This window comes from Ranitomeya variabilis, chromosome 6 (assembly GCF_051348905.1).
Source record: "Ranitomeya variabilis isolate aRanVar5 chromosome 6, aRanVar5.hap1, whole genome shotgun sequence".
In the NCBI taxonomy this organism is placed as follows: domain Eukaryota; kingdom Metazoa; phylum Chordata; class Amphibia; order Anura; family Dendrobatidae; genus Ranitomeya; species Ranitomeya variabilis.
In genome coordinates, this window is record NC_135237.1 from 496,917,108 (window position 1) to 496,940,974 (window position 23,867).

General features: G+C 47.2%; 1 protein-coding gene across 1 annotated transcript in view; it reads left to right on the top strand.

Annotated features, from left to right (window-relative positions):
- The first annotated feature begins 15,988 nt into the window (after positions 1 to 15,988).
- Positions 15,989 to 23,867, top strand: part of WWP1 (WW domain containing E3 ubiquitin protein ligase 1) — a 100,729-nt gene continuing 92,850 nt past the window's right edge. Inside the window, exon 1 of the mRNA XM_077270778.1 lies at positions 15,989 to 16,143. The gene's annotated coding sequence lies outside the window, so the exon portion shown is untranslated. The remainder of the gene's footprint in view (positions 16,144 to 23,867) is intronic.

Below are 23,867 nucleotides of genomic sequence, written 5' to 3' on the forward strand. Positions count from 1 at the left end.
ACCCTGCAGTAACTGACAAACCACGGATATGAATAAGCGCTGTATTGTGAGTGGCAGCCAGGGCCGTAGTCATGGCCCACATAGGTGTCTGCTTTAGCGTGCCCTGACCACCCGCGTCACATATATACAGTCCCACGGTCTCACTTGCCTGGTTCTCAGAGGCCTCCCTTAGACGCAGGGACACTTTTTCACAAAAAGAGACAGAGTCCAATTCCAGCTTAAAACGTAGAACTTTGCTTGTTTCCAATCACAGCACGTCCACATCAGTTACAGCATCAACAGAGTTCTGCACAGTTCACATCCTTCGCTTTCCCTGTGCTCTTCCCTATGTCCCTTAGGTTGTACATGGTTTGTCCCGTCTCGACCGGTACTGCAGCGTCTTCCCTGTTCAGCTTCGCAACGTTCAGGATTCCCTTGTCCGCTTTGACCCAGACATAAGGGCATCTGCCCAAGTAGAAAACTGCCACATTTTGGAGTGACCTGCGTTTCTGTTCTGCGGTGACTTCTGCTATCATCTCTGCTCTCACTTCAGCTGTTTCTTCTGCTCTCACTTCTGCTGTTTCTGCTGTTATCACTTCTGCTGTTTTTTTCTGCTCTCACTTCTGCTGCTCTCACTAATGCTGTTTCTACTGCTCTCACTTCTGCTGTCCTGCTGCTCACTTCTGCTATCACCTCTGCTCTCACTACTGCTGTCCTGCTGCTCTCACTTCTGCTATCACCTCTGCTGTCCTGCTGCTCTCACTTCTGCTCTCTTCTGCTGTTTCTTCTGCTCTCACCTCTGCTGTTTCTGCTGTTATCACTTAGGGTACGTTCACACAGGACTTTTTTGCTGCTTTTTTTTTGCTGCTTTTTTTTATGCTAATTTTCAGCTGCTTATAGGTGCGTTTTTGGTGCGTTTTTTTGGTGCGTTTTTGGTGCGTTTTTTTCATGCGTTTTTTTGTGGTATATGGTGAATCAAACATGTTTGATGACTACACCAAAGACACTCAGTTAGTACTCAAGCACGCTCACATAACACGTTATCAGAGCACGTTCACATCACTAGTATTTACCAACTACCTGGTCATTTAATTTGTTAGAAAAGGACATATGTTAAGTTTTTTATTTACCAATCTCCCAGTGGAGCTTAGCATCGCCTTCATCCCAGCGGGGGAACAATTTACGGCAGATTACATGCCATGCATCTGCCTTTTTTTGACGATCACTGTAGTTTGGGCAAGCTAAATCCCAAATTACAGGCATTGTTTCCACCTTGCAAAAATAAATGAAAAAGTAATTACCAAATGCAAGATGAAATGAAGCCAACATTCATGACAAGGAAGATACAGACATACACATGCAGAACACATGAACATGTACATAACAGCACATGAGCATCGCAAAGTGTACCATTGCAAACAATCGGATAGATAGATATATCACAAATTAAAAAAAATATTACCTCCATGATTAGTTGGGAAACATTAATGCCCATCCTCCTATACCAAGACATGGCTAACACCTCACTACCAGAAACTCCCTCACAATAGATCACAATCAGGACACCTCACAATGGCTCACAATGGCTCTTCACACCTCACTAACCACACCCCTAAGCTCTTGGCTGTGAGATCCCTTCCTGCTGGCCATGATTTTCTGCACAAAAAAAGCAGCAAATAATGCTACATGCGTTTTTGCAGCGTTTTTTTCATCACCCATTCAAGTCAATGGGTGAAAAAACGCTGCAAAAACGCAGCAAAAACGCTGAAAGAAGTGACATGCCCTATGTCCAAAAAAAGCAGCAAAGCAGAAAAAACTGATCAAACAAAAAACCAACGTGTGTGCATGAGATTTCTGAAATCTCATAGGCTTTACTGGTACTGTAAAAAGCAGCTGAAAATTAGCATAAAAAAAAAGCAGCAAAAAAAAGCAGCAAAAAAGTCCTGTGTGAACGTACCCTTATGCTGTTTCTGCTGCTCTCACGTCTGCTGTCCTGCTGCTCTCATGTCTGCTATTACCTCTGCTCTCACTTCTGCTGTCCTGCTGCTATCACTTCTGCTGTCCTGGACGACTGGGCTGCACACTTAACGTTACGTGGCCCACTGCTTAGCTGGGGGCCCCCAGGCCCAGCTGACCTGCCTGGGCTCTCTAGCCTGTCTTACCCACAGTTGGCCCCTCTAAAGTTAACTGTTAGGGTATGTGCACACGTTGCGGATTTCTTGCAGAAATTTCCTGAAGAAAACCGGAAATTTTCTGCAACAAATCCGCATTTTTTTTTTGCGTTTTTTTTCCGTTTTTTTCGCGTTTTTTTAGCATTCTGCAAGCGTAATTAGCTTGCAGAATGCTAAAGTTTTCCAAGCGATCTGTAGCATCGCTTGGAAAACTGACTGACAAGTTGGTCACACTTGTCAAACATACTGTTTGACAAGTGTGACCAACTTTTTACTATAGATGCAGCTTATGCAGCATCAATAGTAAAAGATAGAATGTTTAAAAATAATAAAAAAAATAAAAAAATGCTTATACTCACCCAGACATCTCATAAGCGGCGTCCGTTCGTCTTCCTATAGCTGGTCTGTGCGCACAGGGCCTTCCGTGACGTCACGGTCACGTGAGCGGTCACATGACCGCTCACGACCAATCACAGGACAGTGACGTCATCGGCAAGGTCCTTCGCCACACACCAGCTACAGGAACCGAACGGCAGCATGCAGTGGAGGCGGGAAGACATCGAGGGTGAGTATAGGACTGTTTTTTATTTTATTTCTTATTTTTTGACCAGTTATATGGTGCCCAGTCCGTGGAGGAGAGTCTCCTCTCCTCCACCCTGGGTACCAACCGCACATAATCTGCTTACTTCCCGCATGGTGTGCACAGCCCCGTGCGGGAAGTAAGCAGATCAATGGACTCCTAGGTGTGCGGAATCCCTGCAATTCCGCATTTTTAATGAACATGTTGCTTTTTTTTCCGCTATGCGATTTTTTCGCGGAAAAAATCGCAACATTTGCACAAAAAATGCGGAATACCTTGTAAATAATAGGAGGCATATGTAAGCGTTTTTTTCGCGTTTTTATCACGTTTTTATAGCGAAAAAACGCAAAAAAAACGCTAAAAATCCTGAACGTGTGCACATGGCCTTACTGTTCCTGAGTTCCTATCTCTAATCTCAGTGTGCTATAATGCATCTCGTTGCTAACCCTGACTCTTAGAGCTGCTTAAAATGTACAGAAACTGGCCAATACCCCACCAATTTTTTTTTACCAAAATTTAGAAAATGTAAGGGAAGTGATAGTTTAATAAAGAGACACAAGTCTCCTTTAGGAGCCTGGAAAAGCCAGCAATGGTCTTTGTCCAGCACCGGACAATGTAAAGTGCTAATGAATATATATGCCCTATCTAACCAACAATTTGTGAACAGACATATATGCTGACAAGGGACAACTGAACGCTGGACTGGACGTGGTTGCTGACTGTTGTGTCTGTTCATCTGCAGGTTGAGGGCAAGAGGCATCAGCGCCTCCTTCCTGGACAGCAAATTGGGAAGGGTGTAACTCAGGGGAATTGAATTACTCCATGCATTTAAATCAGGTAAATAAAGCACCTATCCGGAGTTATTTCATTGATGCAAGAAATGCAATTTGTAAACCAGTAACAGACCTACATAGTGTCCTGATGGCACCGGAAAATGCTATATTGACAGCATGGAATCTCATTTATTCAGGAAACTTTTTTCCTCTGAATACAGTATATTGCAATAATAATATTGTATATCACTGTGTACTTACAATTGCTCATTTTGCTTTTCTACCCAGCTAATTATTCTCTTTTCCATTAGCTCTATATCATGTGATGTAGAATTGTAGTTCTAATGATGACTCATGCAGGGAAGAGAGGCTTCCTGTCTCTACATAGAGCTTAGAAGGATTCAGCTGGTCTGTTTTTACTCACGTGATGTCATAGACCTAATAGAAAAGAAAATAATTAACTGGGAAGAAGGGAAAAATTAAGGGCAGAAGGGAAAAATGAGCAATTGTAAGTGCTGTGACAAAGCACTCCGGGATCGCCTTTGCTGGGGTCAAAGGTCACGTGGTTTGTGCATTGAACTCTGAGGCGACAGCAGGTTTCCAAGTTGACTGACCTCAGGTCAGGTTTATTAAAGTGAAAGCAAATACAGAAAACAAAACATAAAAATAAATCCTGGCCTGTCCGGCGCTAACTAAACAAATACGTTGCTAACAACTGGGGGGGCTTCTCCCTCCCAGCTAACATTACATAGATCATGAGCACAACTCTCACTCACGTTTGTCTCACACAGACAGGCATTCTGTGTGCCCCAGGCTGACACCTGAAACCTCCAGCTGGTCAGCCTTTATTCCTGCACTTATTAACCCCTCGGTATCCTGAAGATACTGAGCGGCCTAATTCACATAGGACAAATACCTGGGCGAGATATACCTGCCCCCGACTACCAGACCGACATGACTCTTACAGTGCACAGTGCCGTATAATATGATGATTGCAATATATTAAGAGGAGTGCGTTTTAAAATGTAGTTTCCTTCAGTCGACACATTTTATGATGCCGTCAGATATTATAGCTTTTCTTCTATAGTTTATTTAGGTGCCTGGTTCATGTAGGAAACTGGGCTCATAAGATGTTTTTCTTCAAGAACTGCAATGAGAAATCATATCTATCCCCTTACATGGATACATTTTGGTCAATGATTTTTGAATGAGTTTTGTCATTTTTTTGCTCACGATGAAGATTTTTACCATAAGTGTGGTTTTTGTTTGAAAAGATTGAAAAAGATCAACATTTTCCAAGTTCTACCTATTTGACAGTGAAAAGTGGAAAGCATTATGATGCCACACAGATAGCGTCATGTTATGGTTCTCAATGGCAAGAGAACATAGCCCAGCATACATAGGAACTAGCTCTTGGAAGGATGGAAACTTAAACTGACCATGAACTAAACCTGCCGCACAACTAACAGTAGCCGGGTAGCGTAGCCTGCGTTTTATCCCTAGACGCCCAGCGCCGGCCGGAGGACTAACTAATCCTGGCAGAGGAAAATATAGTCCTGGCTCACCTCTAGAGAAATTTCCCCGAAAGGCAGACAGAGGCCCCCACATATATTGGCGGTGATTTAAGATGAAAATGACAAACGTAGTATGAAAATAGGATTAGCAAAATCGAGGTCCGCTTACTAGATAGCAGGAAGACAGAAAGGGTACTTTCATGGTCAGCTGAAAACCCTATCAATACACCATCCTGAAATTACTTTAAGACTCTAGTATTAACTCATAACATCAGAGTGGCAATTTCAGATCACAAGAGCTTTCCAGACACAGAAACAAAACTGCAGCTGTGAATTGGAACAAAATGCAAAAAACAAACAAGGACAAAAGTCCGACTTAGCTGGAAGTTGTCTGGTAGCAGGAACATGCACAGAAAGGCTTCTGATTACAATGTTGACCGGCATGGAAGTGACAGAGGAGCAAGGTTAAATAGCGACTCCCACATCCTGATGGGAACAGGTGAACAGAGGGGATGATGCACACAAGTTCAATTCCACCAGTGGCCACCGGGGGAGCCCAAAATCCAATTTCACAACAGTACCCCCCCCTCAAGGAGGGGGCACCGAACCCTCACCAGAACCACCAGGGCGATCAGGATGAGCCCTATGAAAGGCACGGACCAGATCGGAGGCATGAACATCAGAGGCAGTCACCCAAGAATTATCCTCCTGACCGTATCCCTTCCATTTGACCAGATACTGGAGTTTCCGTCTGGAAACACGGGAGTCCAAGATTTTTTCCACAACGTACTCCAACTCGCCCTCAACCAACACCGGAGCAGGAGGCTCAACGGAAGGCACAACCGGTACCTCATACCTGCGCAACAATGACCGATGAAAAACATTATGAATAGAAAAAGATGCAGGGAGGTCCAAACGGAAGGACACAGGGTTAAGAATCTCCAATATCTTGTACGGGCCGATGAACCGAGGCTTAAACTTAGGAGAAGAAACCCTCATAGGGACAAAACGAGAAGACAACCACACCAAGTCCCCGACACAAAGCCGAGGACCAACCCGACGCCGGCGGTTGGCAAAAAGCTGAGTCTTCTCCTGGGACAACTTCAAATTGTGCACCACCTGCCCCCAAATCTGATGCAACCTCTCCACCACAGCATCCACTCCAGGACAATCCGAAGATTCCACCTGACCGGAGGAAAATCGAGGATGAAACCCCGAATTACAGAAAAAAGGAGACACCAAGGTGGCAGAGCTGGCCCGATTATTGAGGGCAAACTCCGCTAAAGGCAAAAAAGCAACCCAATCATCCTGATCTGCAGACACAAAACACCTCAAATATGTCTCCAAAGTCTGATTCGTCCGCTCGGTCTGGCCATTAGTCTGAGGATGGAAAGCAGACGAGAAAGACAAATCTATGCCCATCCTAGCACAGAATGCCCGCCAAAATCTAGACACGAATTGGGTTCCTCTGTCAGAAACGATATTCTCCGGAATACCATGCAAACGAACCACATTTTGAAAAAACAGAGGAACCAACTCGGAAGAAGAAGGCAACTTAGGCAGGGGAACCAAATGGACCATCTTAGAGAAACGGTCACACACCACCCAGATGACAGACATCTTCTGAGAAACAGGAAGATCCGAAATAAAATCCATCGAGATGTGCGTCCAAGGCCTCTTCGGGATAGGCAAGGGCAACAACAATCCACTAGCCCGAGAACAACAAGGCTTGGCCCGAGCACAAACGTCACAAGACTGCACAAAGCCTCGTACATCTCGTGACAGGGAAGGCCACCAGAAGGACCTTGCCACCAAATCCCTGGTACCAAAGATTCCAGGATGACCTGCCAACGCAGAAGAATGAACCTCAGAAATGACTTTACTGGTCCAATCATCAGGAACAAACAGTCTACCAGGTGGGCAACGATCAGGTCTATCCGCCTGAAAATCCTGCAAGGCCCGCCGCAGGTCTGGAGAAACGGCAGACAATATCACTCCATCCTTAAGGATACCTGTAGGTTCAGAATTACCAGGGGAGTCAGGCTCAAAACTCCTAGAAAGGGCATCCGCCTTAACATTCTTAGAACCCGGTAGGTATGACACCACAAAATTAAACCGAGAGAAAAACAACGACCAGCGCGCCTGTCTAGGATTCAGGCGTCTGGCGGACTCAAGATAAATTAAATTTTTGTGGTCGGTCAATACCACCACCTGATGTCTAGCCCCCTCAAGCCAATGACGCCACTCCTCAAAAGCCCACTTCATGGCCAAAAGCTCCCGATTCCCAATATCATAATTCCGCTCGGCGGGCGAAAATTTACGAGAAAAAAAAGCACAAGGTTTCATCACGGAGCAGTCGGAACTTCTTTGCGACAAAACCGCCCCAGCTCCGATTTCAGAAGCGTCGACCTCAACCTGAAAAGGAAGAGCAACATCAGGCTGACGCAACACAGGGGCGGAAGAAAAGCGGCGCTTAAGCTCCCGAAAGGCCTCCACAGCAGCAGGGGACCAATCAGCAACATCAGCACCCTTCTTAGTCAAATCAGTCAATGGTTTAACAACATCAGAAAAACCAGCAATAAATCGACGATAAAAGTTAGCAAAGCCCAAAAATTTCTGAAGACTCTTAAGAGAAGAGGGTTGCGTCCAATCACAAATAGCCCGAACCTTGACAGGATCCATCTCGATGGAAGAGGGGGAAAAAATGTATCCCAAGAAGGAAATCTTTTGAACCCCAAAAACGCACTTAGAACCCTTCACACACAAGGAATTAGACCGCAAAACCTGAAAAACCCTCCTGACCTGCTGGACATGAGAGTCCCAGTCATCCGAAAAAATCAGAATATCATCCAGATACACGATCATAAATTTATCCAAATAATCACGGAAAATGTCATGCATAAAGGACTGAAAGACTGAAGGGGCATTTGAAAGGCCAAAAGGCATCACCAAATACTCAAAGTGGCCCTCGGGCGTATTAAATGCGGTTTTCCACTCATCCCCCTGCTTAATTCGCACCAAATTATACGCCCCACGGAGATCTATCTTAGAGAACCACTTGGCCCCCTTTATGCGAGCAAACAAATCAGTCAGCAGTGGCAACGGATATTGATATTTAACCGTGATTTTATTCAAAAGCCGATAATCAATACACGGCCTCAAAGAGCCATCTTTCTTAGACACAAAGAAAAAACCGGCTCCTAAGGGAGATGACGAAGGACGAATATGTCCCTTTTCCAAGGACTCCTTTATATATTCTCGCATAGCAGCATGTTCAGGCACAGACAGATTAAATAAACGACCCTTAGGGTATTTACTACCCGGAATCAAATCTATGGCACAATCGCACTCCCGGTGCGGAGGTAATGAACCAAGCTTAGGTTCTTCAAAAACGTCACGATAGTCAGACAAGAATTCAGGAATCTCAGAGGGAATAGATGACGAAATGGAAACCAAAGGTACGTCCCCATGCATCCCCTTACATCCCCAGCTTAACACAGACATAGCGTTCCAGTCGAGGACTGGGTTATGAGATTGCAGCCATGGCAATCCAAGCACCAACACATCATGTAGATTATACAGCACAAGAAAGCGAATAATCTCCTGATGATCCGGATTAATTCGCATAGTTACTTGTGTCCAGTATTGTGGTTTATTACTAGCCAATGGGGTGGAGTCAATCCCCTTCAGAGGTATAGGAGTTTCAAGAGGCTCTAAATCATACCCACAGCGTTTGGCAAAGGACCAATCCATAAGACTCAAAGCGGCGCCAGAGTCGACATAGGCATCCGCGGTAATAGATGATAAAGAACAAATCAGGGTCACAGATAGAATAAACTTAGACTGAAAAGTGCCAATTGAAACTGACTTATCAAGCTTCTTAGTACGCTTAGAGCATGCTGATATAACATGAGTTGAATCACCACAATAAAAGCACAACCCATTTTTTCGTCTAAAATTCTGCCGTTCGCTTCTGGACAGAATTCTATCACATTGCATATTCTCTGGCGTCTTCTCAGTAGACACCGCCAAATGGTGCACAGGTTTGCGCTCCCGCAGACGTCTATCGATCTGGATAGCCATTGTCATGGACTCATTCAGACCCGCAGGCACAGGGAACCCCTAGGCCAGAAAAAACGCATCCACATTGAGCAACGCAGGATCCCCTGGAGCCAATGCAAAAGCCCAATCTTGAGGGTCGCCCCGGAGCAAGGAAATCACAATCCTGACCTGCTGAGCAGGATCTCCAGCAGAGCGAGATTTCAGGGACAAAAACAACTTGCAATTATTTTTGAAATTTTGAAAGCAAGATCTATTCCCCGAGAAAAATTCAGGCAAAGGAATTCTAGGTTCAGATATAGGAACATGAACAACAAAATCTTGTAAATTTTGAACTTTCGTGGTGAGATTATTCAAACCTGCAGCTAAACTCTGAATATCCATTTTAAACAGGTGAACACAGAGCCATTCCAGGATTAGAAGGAGAGAGAGAGAGGAAGGCTGCAATATAGGCAGACTTGCAAGTGATTCAATTGAAAGCACACTCAGAACTGAAGGAGAAAAAAAAAAAAAAAAATTTTTCAGCAGACTTCTTTTTTCTCTCCTTTCTCTGCCAATGAATTTAACCCTTTGTGGGCCGGTCAAACTGTTATGGTTCTCAATGGCAAGAGAACATAGCCCAGCATACATAGGAACTAGCTCTTGGAAGGATGGAAACTTAAACTGACCATGAACTAAACCTGCCGCACAACTAACAGTAGCCGGGTAGCGTAGCCTGCGTTTTATCCCTAGACGCCCAGCGCCGGCCGGAGGACTAACTAATCCTGGCAGAGGAAAATATAGTCCTGGCTCACCTCTAGAGAAATTTCCCCGAAAGGCAGACAGAGGCCCCCACATATATTGGCGGTGATTTAAGATGAAAATGACAAACGTAGTATGAAAATAGGTTTAGCAAAATCGAGGTCCGCTTACTAGATAGCAGGAAGACAGAAAGGGTACTTTCATGGTCAGCTGAAAACCCTATCAATACACCATCCTGAAATTACTTTAAGACTCTAGTATTAACTCATAACATCAGAGTGGCAATTTCAGATCACAAGAGCTTTCCAGACACAGAAACAAAACTGCAGCTGTGAATTGGAACAAAATGCAAAAAACAAACAAGGACAAAAGTCCGACTTAGCTGGAAGTTGTCTGGTAGCAGGAACATGCACAGAAAGGCTTCTGATTACAATGTTGACCGGCATGGAAGTGACAGAGGAGCAAGGTTAAATAGCGACTCCCACATCCTGATGGGAACAGGTGAACAGAGGGGATGATGCACACAAGTTCAATTCCACCAGTGGCCACCGGGGGAGCCCAAAATCCAATTTCACAACAGCGTCAATTTATCTATAAAAAAGCTGGACAGGTGAGTGGAGCGCCCGCTAGGGCCTAGGGGTACTCGGTTGTTGTGAACTCTATTTTTGGGCTCCCTCTAGTGGTCACAAGCGGTACTGTGTAGTGTTGTCTTTCTGCAGGTTGGCTTCATCAGCTGGTTCGTTATCCTTGGTTGGTTTCCTATTTAGCTCACCTGGATACTCAGTTCCTTGCCTGCTATCAATGTATTCAGTGCTCTTCAGATTCCTGGTGACTACCTTGCTCCCAGTCTCTCCAAGACAAGCTAAGTTTTTGTTTGTTCAGTTTCTGATTATCAGCGTTCATCATGTTTTTTGTCCAGCTTGTTAAAATGTGATTTCTTACTTGCTGGTTGCTCTAGGGGACTGAGTTTCTCCCCTCACACCGTTAGTTGGTGTGGGGGTTCTTGAAATCTCAGTGTGGATATTTTGTAAGGGTTTTTTACTGACCGCATAAACCCCTTTTCTATTTTCTGCTATCTAGAATTAGTGGGCCTCTTTTGCTGAATCTGCTTTCACCCCTGTGTATGTGCCTTCCTCTTACCTCACCGTTATTATCTGTTGGGGGCTTCTATATCTTTGGGGATTATTTCTCTGGAGGCAAGAGAGGTCTTTCTTTCTCTCTAGGGGTAGTTAGTTCCTCAGGCTGGCTCGAGACGTCTAGGATTTTAGACACGTTCACCGGCTACCTCTAGTGTGGTTGGATAGGTTCAGTTTTGCGGTCAGTCCAGTTTTCCACATCCCTAGAGCTTGTCCTATGTTTAGTCACCTTGCTGGAGTAATTTGTGATCCTCAACCACTAAGGATCATAACACTCAGTACCGGGTCCAGTGGTCATTAAAGGAAAGTCACGGTGGCAGCGACCCAGTCCGTGGCCCTGGGCGTCCAAGTTAAAGGGAAGGTCTTTAAAGGGGTTATTTGAATAAAAAGTGTTTGTGACGCAACCTGTGGTATTCGGTCAGGGATGACCAACGCTGCTTAAAGGGGTCCACTAGGGATGATGGTATTGCAGCAGGGATGGTATGGCTTCCCACAGGTGATGCTGAATCTCCAGAGCTCCCGGTGAAGTAGGGAAAGATGGTGTGGTGCCAGAAAGAATCAGAGGACACAATTTTGCAGTCTCTTTACCGTTTACTGGTGGTATACGGCCACAGTCCAAGGTACCGGTAACAGGTCATGCTGAGGTCCAGGCAGCCTGGAAACAATTAGGAATCCCCTTAGCCAGGTGGTATTGGGAGCCTTCCACACTGCGCTGTAAGATGCGTCCCTTGCTGCCTATGGATTCTCACAAGGTCCTCTCTGTGTCCTAGGACAGTACCCTCATGGCAGGCAGCGCAAGCCTTTTTACAGGTGTCTCTATGTACTGTGACTCTGGGCTCTGTATGTTGCTGTGCCTTTGGGTGTAGGTGTGGGTAAGTAACCTTCAATCTCTTGCCCTCTGGTTTCTGCTGTGGGGCATATAGTCCCACACAGCCTCGGACTCCCGGTGTCTGGTTCCTGCGCTCCAGTGTGGAGGAAGCCCAGTCGCAACTCTTCTCCAGCTCCTCTCTTCTCCTGTGCTCCTCAAATTCCAAAACTAAACTAACTCCTCTTCCAAGCCAGAATCTATATATCTAGGGAAGCTCCCCTGAAACCGGGTCTAGAGCTCCCCCTTCTGGCCTGGAGTCAGAACTTGTTAAATGTACAGGTTACCTGTCAAAGGGATCCTCCTCATTTCCAGGCATGGCATCACCCTCCCTGAGAGGAAGGCTTTCCCACTGTGGTACCTGAACTCCTGAGGTGCCACATCAGCATGCCCACAGACTATAATGAGTACTTTCTTTTTAATGGACAGAACACTATGAGAATATTGGATGAGTGAAAATGATCTAATATTTCTTTATCTTATACTCATCATCGATTACAGGCTGTTAATAGTCAACAGCTGCATTCACAAATTTACAGAATAAATAGCAGTAATCTGCCAGCAGTAATTTCTGACTCAGTGCCTTGAGGTTTAGATTATTGATACTTAGAATAGGCCAGTATTATCAGATCAGTGGGACTCTTCACACCCCATAAAGATCAGCACAAGTGCTGTTAGAATGTGTCACACCACTTGTGCAAGCACTAATCAAGGCCATGTTTGATCGCCATGTAAAGGTAAAACCAATATAAGAAATATGACAATATCTACCACCTGGTTCCTCCATAGGCGAAGATATCCTATAAATTGGGGATCTCATAAAATTCTAACAGACCTAGCACATCCCACAATCAGCCCCCACATGACGTCATCAAGGGGAGGTATGTGGGCATAACCTTGAGCTAATAAAAAGCAGCATATGGGTCATTGTTCATTCTGAATATCATAAGTTTGCTGTGAGAGTGGTCCAGTTTCCCAATCAGAGTGCTTCCCTCCATAAAGATAAGAGCCATTCCTGCAACATCAGGTTTACTGTATATACTCGAGTATATGTCGATCCAAGTATAAGCCGAGGTACCTAATTTTGCCACGAAAAAACGGGTAAACTTATTGACTCGAGTATAAGCCGGTATGCATTGTCCCCTCATTCCCATCCTTGTATGCATGGCTCCTTATCCCCTATCAACAAAAGAAAAGAAAGCATGCGTAAAACGGGGATCACCACACAAAAGAGTATCAAAAACAATATTAAATTTTATTGACAAATAACAAACAACACTGCAAAAAAGTTAAAAACATTTAAAAAATATATACAAACCACAACAAATACATTGACCCATAATAGGGTCATGCCCCTGTCAACCCCCCCCCCCCAAAAAAAAAAATCAATGTATATAATGCTAAGGCTCAATCTCAAGTCCAAAGCTAATGAGTTTTATGTATGCCTTCTTTTCTTTTGTTAATTTGTCCTTTTGTGGCATGTAATGGGAGATCCCCAGTAGTGGTGTCCGCCTTCATTTGTTGTAAAAATTCCTATCCCCTATACTTGTATGCATGGTTCCTATAAAAAAAATCCTACTTACCTTGCCTGCGCACTCTCTCTGCATCTTGTTCTGGTGCTAGCAGCTCTTCCTGCCGAGCGATCACGTTGCCCCGCTCATTAAAATATGCACTCCACGCCTATGGGAGTGGAGAGGTGTAAATATTCATTACCTTAATGATCGGGGCCACGTGATCACTCTGCCGGAAGAGCTGTTGGTGCGAGAATGAACGAGATGCAGCGAGGGCGCGCAGGAAGATAAGTAGGATGTGTACTGGAAAGCCGGCAGCTGCGGCTGTCACTGTGCGCTATTACACAGAAGTGAATATTCATTTCTCTTTAGCAGCGGCACAGGCTTTAGCCACAGCCTCCGGCTCCTGTGACCCGCTGCTCCTCCTCCCCCGCTGTCTTTCTAGGACAACTGACTCGTTTATAAGCTGAGGGGGGGGGGGGGGGCGTTTTCAGCCCAAAAAAATGGGCTGAAAAACTCGGCTTATACACAAGTATATATGGTAGTAATTCTGTTTTGTTATCCTTTTTATTTTATGTAATTGTATATACCGCATTGCTTTGTTCACATTTTGTAACATCTTTGTTTATTATTTATAAATACTGCCTACCTTTCCGTATTGGAGTCCGTCATTGGACGCCTCCCCCTGTTTGGTGCGGGCTTCGGCGATGAGCCCGCACCATTTCCGGCACATGGCAGCTGATATGATCAGCTGACATGTGCCCCTTTTAACATGTTAAATGCCGCTGCCAAATTCTGACAGCGGCATTTAACATGCACGCGCAGGAAGCGCGTCATTACCTCCTCCCATCGGTGCCCATGTCACATGACCGGGGGTCGCTGATGGGTTGGCCTGAAAGCCTGGGGTCAGCAGGAGACCCCAGTGGTTGTCATAGCAGGATAGCTATGAGCGCCGCCCAGCAGTCGGCATTCATAGCAAATGAGCATATCTGCTACATAGAGGCTGCAGCCCTGCTCTATGCAGCACAAGTGATCGGATCATCGCAGCTTCTAGTCTCCCATGGAGGCTATTGAAGCAAGTAAAAAGTAAAAAAAAATGTTTTTAAAAATATTAAAAAAATAAAAATAAATAAAAGTTCAAATCACCCCCCTTTTCGCCCCATTCAAAATAAAACAATAAAAAAAATTCAAACCTACACATATTTGGTATCACCGCATTCAGAAACGCCCGATCTATCAATATAAAAAAAGAATTAGTCCAATCGTTAAACGGCGTAGCAAGAAAAAATCAAAACGCCAGAATTATGTTTTCTTGGTTGCTGCAACATTGCAATAAAATGCAATACTGGGAGATCAAAAGACTGAATACACATCAAGATGGTATCAATAAAAACGTCAGATCAGCGCGCAAAAAATAAGCCTTTACCCAGCCCCAGATCCCGAAAAATGGAGACGCTACAGGTGTCGGAAAATGGCAACTATTTTTTTTTACAAACTTTGGAATTTGTTTTCACCACTTAACTCCTTAAAGACCAGAGGTATTTTTGGTTTTGCATTTTCATTTTTTGCTCCCCTTCTTCCCAGAGCCATAGCATTTTTTATTTTTTGGCTTGTTTTTTGTGGGACGAGCAGTACTTTTGAACGACATCATTGGTTTTACGATAAAATGTACTGGAAAATAGGAAGACAATTCCAAATGAGGTGAAATTGCAAAAAAAGTGTAATAATACACTTGTTTTTTGTTTGGCTCTGCAAATGCGACACCTGCAGACCATTCCATCAAAGTCTGAACTCCAAAGCGTCACTCTTTTTCTGAGCCCTGCCATGCGCCCAAACAGTAGTTTTCCCCCACTTATGGGGTATTGACACAACTAGGAGAAATTGCACAAGTTTTGGGGTCCATTTTCCCGATACCCTCGTGAAAATAAAAAAATTAGGGTCTGAAGTAAAGTTTTTAAGAAAAAAAGTTAAATGTTCATTTATCCCTTTCACATTTCATTAGTTCCTGTGAAGCACCTGAAGGGTTAATAAACTTCTTGAATGTGGTTCTGCGCACTTTGAGGGGTATTTTCTGTCATTATAGACCCCTAAGTCACTTCAAATGTGAGGTGGTCCCTAAAAAAATTGTTTTGGAAAATTTTTTGGAAAAATTAAAAAGCTCTAGAAAAAGGAGCTGGTAAGGGCTGTGGCCTATTCTACCGGGCAGGCCACTACTGTGAGTGCAGCGGTGGTCAGTTACCTAGGCAACAAGCAGTAAACAAGTTGACAACTCTCGCCGAGCTTGAGAACGGAGATTTGTGATGGGAATCAGTACATGGAAAGCTGGGTGATTTCCCAATGTCAGCAGAGCGCTGCTGGGAGAATCCTCATCACTGCGCTTATTATAGGCCACATTCTGTAGATGGCGGGCAGCCCCCGTACTGTGAGCACAGGAGTGAGCGGGACACGTCGCCCTGATTACTGCGGACGGAAAGTAACGTAGAGAACCAGAACGCCGAGCGGCTGAGCAGAACCCGCCACCTCAGAGCACCGCCGGCCACCTCAGACCTCCGCCGGCCCCGCGGGCCGGCCACTGCGACCAGCCGGTGACGTCACGCTCTCTAACCCCGCCCCTCAGGTAATTGACGCTCTCATAGGACAGCAGGAAGGTGACGAGGGGGACGTTCCCGGTGACATGTGTCAGGGGCGGGGCCTGGGCGGAGCTCTGTGATGGCCGCAGAGGTGCTGGGTGAGGGGAGAGTGTGAGGCGGACGGCAGCGGGGAGAAGCGAAGGACGGCCCGGCTGGGGGAGGCCGAGGACGGGACACCTTCCCGGTATGTGGCGTGTCAGTAATACACAGGTGCAGAGTGACCGGCAGTGCAGCGTCTCCTCATCCATCTTGTGTATGTCTCCCCCTACAGGAGTCTTACAGCCTTTGTGGAGCTTTTCTACACTGCTTATACCCCCAGTAACACCCAGGGCCCCCCATTATGGCCTGAGGAGTCTTATAACACCATTTGACCGTTGCGCTCCGCCTGCGTTAGCCCCCTGACCGTTGTGCGCCGCCTGCGTTAGCCCCCTGACCGTTGTGCGCCGCCTGCGTGGCCCCCTGACCTTTGCTCGCCCCCTCGTGCGTTGGCCCCCTGACCTTTGCTCGCAGCCTCGTGCGTTGGCCCCCTGACCTTTGCTCGCAGCCTCGTGCGTTGGCCCCCTGACCGTTGCTGGCCGCCTCGTGCGTTGGCCCCCTGACCGTTGCTGGCCGCCTCGTGCGTTGGCCCCCTGACCGTTGCTGGCCGCCTCGTGCGTTGGCCCCCTGACCGTTGCTGGCCGCCTCGTGCGTTGGCCCCCTGACCGTTGCTGGCCGCCTCGTGCGTTGGCCCCCTGACCGTTGCTGGCCGCCTCGTGCGTTGGCCCCCTGACCGTTGCTGGCCGCCTCGTGCGTTGGCCCCCTGACCGTTGCTCGCCGCCTCGTGCGGTGGCCCCCCGACCGTTGCTCGCCGCCTCGTGCGGTGGCCCCCCGACCGTTGCTCGCCGCCTCGTGCGGTGGCCCCCCGACCGTTGCTCGCCGCCTCGTGCGGTGGCCCCCCGACCGTTGCTCGCCGCCTCGTGCGGTGGCCCCCCGACCGTTGCTCGCCGCCTCGTGCGGTGGCCCCCCGACCGTTGCTCGCCGCCTCGTGCGGTGGCCCCCCGACCGTTGCTCGCCGCCTCGTGCGGTGGCCCCCCGACCGTTGCTCGCTGCCTCGTGCGGTGGCCCCCCGACCGTTGCTCGCCGCCTCGTGCGGTGGCCCCCCGACCGTTGCTCGCCGCCTCGTGCGGTGGCCCCCCGACCGTTGCTCGCCGCCTCGTGCGGTGGCCCCCCGACCGTTGCTCGCCGCCTCGTGCGGTGGCCCCCCGACCGTTGCTCGCCGCCTCGTGCGGTGGCCCCCCGACCGTTGCTCGCCGCCTCGTGCGGTGGCCCCCCGACCGTTGCTCGCCGCCTCGTGCGGTGGCCCCCCGACCGTTGCTCGCCGCCTCGTGCGGTGGCTCCCCGACCGTTGCTCGCCGCCTCGTGCGGTGGCTCCCCGACCGTTGCTCGCCGCCTCCTGCGGTGGCCCCCCTGACCGTTGCTCGCCGCCTCCGGCGGTGGCCCCCTGGAACTATTCCCGACCCGTGCCCACTGCTTGTGCAGCCTCCATGACATGTGCCCACCATTGTTCTTACTATTACTGCCTGGCCTTTACCCACTGGCAGCGACGCAGCCTGATTCCAAAGGTCAACCATACCACCGGACCCTTGTCCTCTGCCTGTGTGACAGGTGCTCGTGTCCTGTGCCCACCTCCTCACCCATTCTTACCCCGAGGCGCTGACCTACCCAGGGCTCACCACTCTCTAGGTGAGATGTGATGGTGACACTCGCTGAATGGCAGAACCCAACCTTTCCCGTCCCCTGAGCGGCACTTCTGTGATTTTATAGGAAAGTCTTTGTGTGATAAGTAGCAGGTGGCACCTCAGATGAGGGGGGGGGGGCGACCTTTCAGATACATTGGGGTCTGTCCTTTGGCCATGGACCTGCAGCTACCACATACCCGTTAGTGCCAGTGAGCAGACAGCGACGGCAGCACCTATCTGTGGGAGAGCAGAGCCCACAAGAGCCGGTAAAGTCGTGGCTGCGGGGTCCTTGTGTGGCTGCGGGGTCCTTGTGTGGCTGCGGGGTCCTTGTGTGGCTGCGGGGTCCTTGTGTGGCTGCGGGGTCCTTGTGTGGCTGCGGGGTCCGTGGCTCGCCCTTTGTAGCCCTCTCTGGGTTGTGTGCTTCTTTGATCTTTTTGCTCTCCTCCAGAGTTTGCAGCTTGTCCGCCCCTCCTTGTAGAGTCTCTGGGATTTGTGAGCCCCCCTTCTCTCGGTCTGGTTGTCTCACTGGACTGTCTGCCGCAGACAAAGCAATGGTGTGTGCCAGGACTCGGGGCCCCCTGACAAGTCGCCCACATTGCTGTGTATCTGTGCGGCCTCTTGTCTCCTGACCTGGTGTAGTGGCTCAGTATGCTGGGGCCGTCATGTGGGACGTGTGGTGGGTTTCAGTTTGTGCCAGGTCACGGGGATTACTGGTGTGTTTCCTGGCTCGGTGTGATCGTCTCACCTGTCCGATGCGCGCACTTTCTTTTCAGGCTGCCTGTTAATGTGAAGTTTTCTCTTTCTTGCACTAGGAGTAACGTTAACATCGATCTTTACAAAATGTTTCTTGCTCCTATTTTCTCGCTGTCAGACATACAGGTCTGTGCAGAAGTTTACAGAAAATGTAGAAAAAATTCTGCAGAGTAAGAAAGCTTCCGAAAATAGAAATGTTATTAGATTATCAGTTAGCAAAATGTAAAGGGAATGTCCAAAAGAGAAATCTACACTCACCGGCCACTTTATTAGGTACACCATGCTAGTAACGGGTTGGACCCCTTTTGCCTTCAGAACTGCCTCAATTCTTCGTGGCATAGATTCAACAAGGTGCTGGAAGCATTCCTCAGAGATTTTGGTCCATATTGACATGATGGCATCACACAGTTGCCGCAGATTTGTCGGCTGCACATCCCAAAGATGCTCCATACAAGGCAGGATGGATCCATGCTTTCATGTTTACGCCAAATTCTGACCCTACCATCCGAATGTCGCAGCAGAAATCGAGACTCATCAGACCAAGCAACGTTTTTCCAATCTTCTACTGTCCAATTTCGATGAGCTTGTGCAAATTGTAGCCTCAGTTTCCTGTTCTTAGCTGAAAGGAGTGGTACCCGGTGTGGTCTTCTGCTGCTGTAGCCCATCTGCCTCAAAGTTCGACGCACTGTGCGTTCAGAGATGCTCTTAGGCCTACCTTGGTTGTAACGGGTGGCGATTTGAGTCACTGTTGCCTTTCTATCAGCTCGAACCAGTCTGCCCATTCTCCTCTGACCTCTGGCATCAACAAGGCATTTCCGCCCACAGAACTGCCGCTCACTGGATTTTTTTTCTTTTTCGGCCCATTCTCTGTAAACCCTAGAGATGGTTGGGCGTGAAAATCCCAGTAGATCAGCAGTTTCTGAAATACTCAGACCAGCCCTTCTGGCACCAACAACCATGCCACGTTCAAAGGCACTCAAATCACCTTTCTTCCCCATACTGATGCTCGGTTTGAACTGCAGGAGATTGTCTTGACCATGTCTACATGCCTAAATGCACTGAGTTGCCGCCATGTGATTGGCTGATTAGAAATTAAGTGTTAACAAGAAGTTGGACAGGTGTACCTAATAAAGTGGCCAGTGAGTGTAAATCCCATCAATATCTGGTGAGTGCCCTCTTGACTACAAAACATGAGCAGTTCTCCTAGGCGCACTTGTACTTGCTCACCATCTTTGTCAGGGAGCTTGCTGCAAACACCTTTGAGAAGTAACCACAAATCTTCTGTTGATGTTACTTGTGCTAATCAGTATCTCGTTATATAATCCCAGTCTCCATGTTGAGATCAGGGCTCTCTGGGGGTCACATCATCACTTCCAGGACTCCATGTTCTTCCTGACGCTGAAGATATTTCTTGGCTGTATGTTTGGGGTCTTCGTCCTCCTACAGAATAAATTTAGAGCCAACCAGATGCCACCCTAAAGGATGAGTATCTACCTGCATTTCTCAGCAATGTGGACACCATTAATCCTTTACCAAATCCCCAACCCCATTTGCTGAATGCAGCTCCATACTTGCAGGACCCTCCACCATGCTTCACTGTTGCCGGCAGACACTCATTATTGTACCGCTCTCCAGCACTTTGGTGACAAATTACAGCCAAATATTTCTCATTTTGACTCCTCAGTCCAGAGCACCTGCTGTCATTTTTCTTCTGCACCCAAGTGCCTATGTTTTTGTGCATAGTTGAGTCTCTTGGCCTTGATTATTTGTTAAAGACTTTTATTTATGCCGCAATATTTCCATGAAGACCAGATGCCTCCGAACTGTAACCTGATATAGGAAGTCCAACTGCTTGCGAGGTCTGAGTTGATGGCTCTGCTGGACATCTGACTTTGAAGGGAAGTAAGCATGATGTGTCTTTGATCTGCTTCACAAAGTTTCCTTGGTCGACCATTGTGTTTACGGTCCTTAACTTTGCCCATTTCTTTTGGTGCTCCGTCAAAATTGCTTGTACAGCACATCTTGAAACCCAAATCTGCTTGGAAACATTTGCCTGAGGGAAACCTTGCTTGTGCTCTATAACTACCTGGTGTCTTGTTGCCAGGACCTGTGACATAAAACTGACTTCCACAACTTCAAATTTGTAGCAGAGTTTGACTGGTTCTCAGTTAAAATCCACCTATGCAACGGTGTCTGTTTCAGTTATGACTGTTTCAAACTACAGTGATGATCATTCTCACCTTTTTGGTATTATTTACTTACACCCTGACTTTGTGCTGGTGTACCTAGAAGGATTGATGTTGTTCTGAAGGCAAAGCGCGGTCACACCAAATATTGATTTTATTTAGATTTCCCCTTTGTTCGTTCACTTTGCATTTTGTGATTGATCAAAAAACTATTAACACTTTTTAAATTTGCAGCATTTTTTCCACCCCGGCCTAAAACTTTTGCATAGTATTGTACATGTGCGGTAGGCTGAGTTGTGTGTAATAGCCGAAAACCAGAGATGACATAAGGCTCGATCTGTGGCATGATGGACACCGTTGGCGTCCAACAGACCCTGTTCATCTATAATGGGGTCTTTTGGGTTCAGTCATTGCATGCCCCATTGGTCTTTTTATCGATTATGACAGAAACTGTGATCAGCCCTCCGACGTAGATGTGAACTTGGCCTAAAGCTGGCCATACACTATAGGGGGCTATCGGACTGTGTTCATCACTCCCGACTGCCCCGTGCACATAAAGATGGCTGAGCGTTCCTATGTGTTCAATGGGGGAGAGAGGAGATAGATGACAGAGCTGCCTGGCAGTGGCCAATAATCTTCCCTGAGAGCGGCCTGATCCTTCTCCCCGACATCCTCTGTTCATGAGGCCCCCCCATACATATCATACGGTCGGGGCCATAAGATGAGTTTTGGATGTTGTGGGAGACCCATAAAAATAGTGAGGTGATGCTGAATAAAGTCACTGGCTTGTTTCTTCCATTAAACGGGTTGTCCGGTATGAAATACACCTCCTGTCTATCCCGTGTGTAGGGTCCTTCGGGGGTCGGCACTGGCTCCAGATGTCATAGGACTGCTGAATCCGCGGCCCGGTGACAAGACCAGCTCGTCATCAGATGTTTCTCTGGGAGCGGCCAACTAAACAATCTAAACTTTCACCTGAAGATTTCAAGAGGGAGAAAAAAAATGATTGGGCATTTAGTATATCTTAATGCCCGATCATTTTTTATTTTTTTTTGTCGAGAGATAATCCACTGCCAGTGGAGTCTTAACAGCCTATAATTCTTCTCCCCATTCAGAATACATGTGTATGGATGGGGGGCAGGAGGAGCAGCTCTTCGCAAAGCGAGTTATTTGGGCAATGGTTATATGTGGGTCGACACTTAGGGCGTACACAGATTGTCCAATACCTAAACAACCTTTTGTAAAATGGGGGGGGGGGAAGCATATACCCTCCTCCCGAACCAGTGCCGTTTCATCAATGTTGGCACTATGCCTGCCAGTGTTTGTGTGACACGATGTCACATGAGCGCTGCAGCCAATCAGTGGCTGATAATGGTCTGCTGTGCTTATGAGTCTGTGGGTTTCTTGAAGAAAATAAGTAGAAGTGGTGAGGGAGGGTGAAAAACCAGCAGTACCACAGGTCCAGGTGCGGCTCTTGGTTCGGTTCTGTAGAATTCTAGAATAATGACGTCTGTGTAAATGAGGGTGCGATCGGATTGTGGCAGCGGTAATCTGCGTCCTTGCCTCGTTCATGGTGCGGTTCGCTGAAGACGGGGTACTGATCAGATCATCCATGTTCTGATATGGTAACGTGCCATTGTCTGTGATTTCATCATTGCATCTGGGTATTAACTCCCTGATTACAGCAAGTAACCCTGTCCTCCCCGCTGCAGTCAGACGTATACATGTCTGGGTTTATAATGCACTACTTAACCCTTAAGCAACTGATTGTATGTGATGGTTTACTGCCCTGGAAAGTCCCTACCTGTTCCTTGGTAATAGGCTGATGGCATGGCCTTCCCCAGCAGGGATCACCTTCAATCAGCTGTAATTTTTAGGGAAACTTCTGTTATTGTTTGCTTTCCCTGCAGCGCCACCACAGGGGAAATAAAGCATTACACACTGCCTATTCACATCAGTAAGGCCTCTTTCACACTTCCATCTTTCTTTTTTCCGTCATAATGCGTCGTTTTGTGAGGGGAAAAAAAAAACAAAACACGGATCCAGCAAATGGTGCTGCTGGATCCGTTTTTTTTTTCTCATAGACTTGTATTAGCGACGGATTGTAATGGATGGCCTTCCGTTTCATTCGTTGTGCACTGGATCCGTCGTAAAATCGCTGTCCGTCGGGCGGAGACAACGCACAGAGGAATGATTTTTTTTTTCTGTGCGTCGGATAATCGCCCAACGACGGATCCTGCGCTGCCCGTCGTTGGCTATAATGGAAGCCTATGGACGCAGGATCCGTCGATGACTGTGAAAAGCAGGAATCCAGCAACGGATGCCGTCTTTTAAAACTGCGCATGCGTGGAAGAATTTCCCGTCAGGGAAATTCTCCATCTCTATGCAGCATCAATAGTAAAAATATATAATGTTAAAATGTAAAAAAAAAAAAAAAAATATGTGAATATGAATATGTGATATTCTTACCTTCTGGCGTCTCGCGCGGCCCTCGCAGCCTTCCCGATGCTGCCAGCAGCTCCGGTTCCCAGTGATGCATAGCGAAATGACCTGATGACGTAGCGGTCTTGCGAGACGGCTACGTCATCACAGGTCATTGTCTCGCTATGCATCACTGGGAACGGAGCATCGGGAAGGCTGCAGGGGCTGTGCGGGACAGGAAGGTAAGAATATCACGATTTTTTTATTTTTATCATGGGTTGTGTATGCGTTTTCGTGGCGAAGACTCATACACAACGTGTGCACTGAAACCGTCAAAAAAAACGGCTCCAGTGCATCAATTTTTTTACAATCAGCACAGGATCCGTTTTTTCAACATTTTGACGGATTGTGACTGATTGGGGAAAAAAAAAAAAAAAAAAAAACGGATGTGAGCGAGGCCTAAGGTGTCTGTGCTATACAGGAGAGGTCCTCCAGTGCTGGAGATGCGGGGGTCCTCCACATTACCCCAGAGTTACCTAGCAGAAGATAAGCCTTGTAAGAAGAAGAATAAAAGCATCTTGCCTCCACGTGTGCCATCCTTGGCTGTCGTTGCAAGTGGTTCTTGATCTCTTCTGCCTACTCAATTGCTCATCACATGGTGCTTAAAGGGCATGTCTAGAACAAGATGTGTAGTATACACAATGAGGTGGCTATAAAGCCCTGTCTGTCACAAAGTGGAAAAAAAACCTCCACAAACTAAATACCATATAATTATAGTAATATGACTGTAACCATTACGGTAATACCAAAGAATGTCTGTGTAACTCATC